Source organism: Silene latifolia, chromosome X (genome assembly GCF_048544455.1).
Source record: "Silene latifolia isolate original U9 population chromosome X, ASM4854445v1, whole genome shotgun sequence".
Taxonomy (NCBI): Eukaryota; Viridiplantae; Streptophyta; class Magnoliopsida; order Caryophyllales; family Caryophyllaceae; genus Silene; species Silene latifolia.
Genome location: NC_133537.1, coordinates 247,576,189 through 247,579,943, shown reverse-complemented (window position 1 = coordinate 247,579,943; position 3,755 = coordinate 247,576,189).

The following is a 3,755-nucleotide window of genomic DNA, read 5'->3' as shown; positions in this document are numbered from 1 at the left end:
ATTTGGGGTTTATATCTATTTTAGTGTCTAACACCTTCTCTTTCGAGCCTAGTTCTACCCTTAACAATTAAGATAGGTACTTACTTCTTATTGCTCCCACTTACTTCAAGAATTTATACTTGATGAAGACTTCTCTTCATATAAATTCCTAGTTAATCCTTCACAAGGATGAACTCTATCGTGGTATTTGGTCAATCAAAATTTCTAACAAATCAATTTACCAATTTAACATTGTCATATTCTTAACAACTTAAGTGCTTGATGACAAGTGTTTAAGTTGAGCAATAAGACTTTTGAACCATGGATGCATAGAAGATATAATCAAAATATATTTTGAATAATCATTACCCCTAGTCATATTTCTTCACAAGAAATCATACATAGCTATGTTAGGAATTTTAAGATGCTAATCTTATATGATATAGGACAGCTCCTATGGAGTTCTATGGAATAGAACGATTCCTATGGAGCTAGTCCACAATCTATGATACGGTTCATTTTTAGAAAGAGATTCTTTGTCGTTTAGTAAAATAGTGGTTTAGCGGAGACTTGTGTTATAATCGAATGATATCGCATATGAGTAGGAGTAATGAAATAGAACAACATTAAAAAAAAACAACGAAATAGTGGGAAAATACAACATTCATCGTTATAATACTTGTAAATATTAATACAAGTATAACATTTATATAGTGACCTCTACTCAACTATAATAAATGATTCCGAGATCCAAAATTCATATTAACTTGGATGTGAGCCTACGGGCCCTCTACATCTTTACTAATATAACTTGGTGGGTTAACCCTATTAACCGATTCTACAATTAGAACTCTCGGTCGATGATTTTACATTAAATTCATCTTTAGCCCGAACCTATTGCGGCTAAGGTCGCAAAATACCTTCGTTGAGATCAACCAAACTTTCGAAGTGTAATAACTACTTATTACCCCACTTACCTAACGTCAATAGAAGCACCCCAAAAAATCGTATTCTACCCCTTATGAAGTTGAGATTCATGGGCTCCTACTATTTGGTAAGGCTAAGTCTCAATCTTTTAAAAGTAAAGGTCTTGTCAATTTATTATCTATCAATTTTAAGTGAGCTAAAAATTGAATTATCGATAATTATAATTGACACGGTCGAAGACTCGATATGATATGCATGTGTTGTTATGGTGATTTGGCAATGCATGCAACATATTAAAAGAAATACAAAGCAAATAATAATTTCCTAATATGGCCTTCCTAAAATAGAAAATCTAATATTCTATTTACAAATTCGGAAACCAACTCCTTTGGTCCCTTGATCTTCATGTGACACGCCTCCCAAGGAAAACACCGTCTTGACCGGAACTCCTTTCCGAATGGCTCCGTCTTTAGGAAACTCCGGAATTACAAAATAATAATAAAAATACATGGCTATTCTTATTATACATATTTAATAAAAATTTAAATATTAAATTACAAAACGGTGATGCGAAATCACATTAAAATTACAACCAAATCGATATTCCCTTTCATTACGGGTAATACCGATTAAAACTAAGGCCATACTAAGATAAATTACATAATTCAAAATTACATAAATAAAATATGACATTCATTAATGAAAAATGCAGCATTATTATATGATCTAACATGCCAAAGTAATATGCCAAAGCTGTAGAGTAATATCCGTATAAAACCCCTTAAAATTAAGGACTATAACGCAAATTATCATGTGATTAATTGTCATAAACGAAAAACAAGAGAAACGATAAAGGAACAAGAATCAACCTCGGGTCCTGTGAATTTCGGCCTAAGAACAGAAATCAATATAGATTTCCTCCTAATTGTTGCACCCAAGATCGTCTGAGACTATGCCCCTTGTGCTAGAAATTGCTCTCTGATTGCCTTGCAATATTGAGAGAGCTTTTGTGAGGTTTTGATGTGAGATCTAGAATTTCAGAGGAAATTACTCCAAAACCCTAATTTTCGTGCAAATGACAATGATTAGGTCAAAAGGAGATAGGGACTCTCCTTTTGTTATTCTCGGCCAAACCGTGAGCTCAAGGGGGGAGTGGGCTTTCCACTTTCTCCTTATTTAACTCGTGGTCCGATTCGTTTTGCTAAAATGTATATGACGGGTTTTAATTATAAATCGTCACTCGTTATCGGATAATAAAATATCGACTAGTAACATGAATTAGTCGACATATTAATACTTGTCCGATAATGACGATATTGTATAATTAATTAATTCAATATACATTAATTAAATATAATCGTTTATATTCAATTTACGAATTAACCGCTTAATTCACCTTAGCCATTATTATTTAATCTGTATTAAATAATTATCTCAACATCGCGTTTGACTAATTATTAGTCAATAACTCCGACTAACCGCTTAGTCATATTAGGCATCAATATGACTGTATTTTCATACCGTCACATCTCTCAAACGTATCCTATAGGTGTGACTTTTAGGGACCAGTTGATCACCGCCATCTGTATGACAATAACGTCAAACTTATCTAGCAAGCCAACCGTTATTGATAAACGTGGACCAACTGATAATAATACAAAAGTATACCCTTTGATCCTTTTAGAGATTTATATGTCATTGCACTAACTGTGGAGGACACCAGCCCCAACAAGCTCCCACTTGTCCGTACAAGTGTACGTGCAATAACGTTATCCGCACTAACTGGAGGACACCGGCTCCAACAAACTCCCACTTGTCCGTACAAGTGTATGTGCGATAACCGATTCTCATATCCATTTAAAATTTCTCCCACTCAATGTAAAACAATTTGCAGATCCGTATCCGCAAAGGTCGTATTTTACAATCGATCTGTATCAAGTGTGGTTTCCCCGACTACAGAGTAACTTAACTGGTAAAACGAATCCGTATTCGAGCATGGCCATGCATTTCAGTTACAGCTCCTCGAGTGGCCCTGAGAAATATCGAGTACCTGATAAAGGCTGAATATTTCCTTTAACTCGACTCCTGCCGATCTAAGCACAGCACGAAATGACCCAGAAACAATCTACTTGGCTCCCTGTTACGGATGACCGTGAGAAAGAAACCAAAGTCACCCAAAATCTGCCTTAGTCTCAAGAGACAGTCGATAGTCAAAAGAATCGACTCTTAGGATCACCATAGAGGTCCTATCCACGACCTGGCACCGAATGTTATAAAACATTTAGGACTCCACGTCGTTGTCACAATTGTGTCCTACGAGATATCCGTATAACTCACCTCTGTGATTGGTCACCAACCGTTTGACTTATGGCTCGTTGAACCCACCATCAACCAAATCGTCACAAAAATAATTGCCGAGTTATCACTCACGTGGGCAATTAAGGACCATAATATAATATTTGTTCAGTTCACTTTGTGGTGTTCAAGATTGTCGTACAACTCCACATGAAAAACAAAATATATAAATATCAAAACGATGATGTCGTATAGAGTACACGAGAAAAAGAATCTAATCCATAAAAGAGTACTACAACTCAGGAACACGTTTAATTCCCATGGAAATAACATGCCCTTCATGCTTATCTTGTCGTAATGGTTTAGTGAGAGGATCTGCTATATTATCATCTGTAGCAATCTTTTCTATCACTACCTCCTTTTGCTCCACGTAATCTCGGATTAGATGAGCTTTCCGTTGTACATGTCTAGACTTGTTGCTAGACTTAGGCTCCTTAGCCTGGAAGATGGCACCTCTATTGTCGCAATAGATGGTGATCGGGTCATTCGAACGA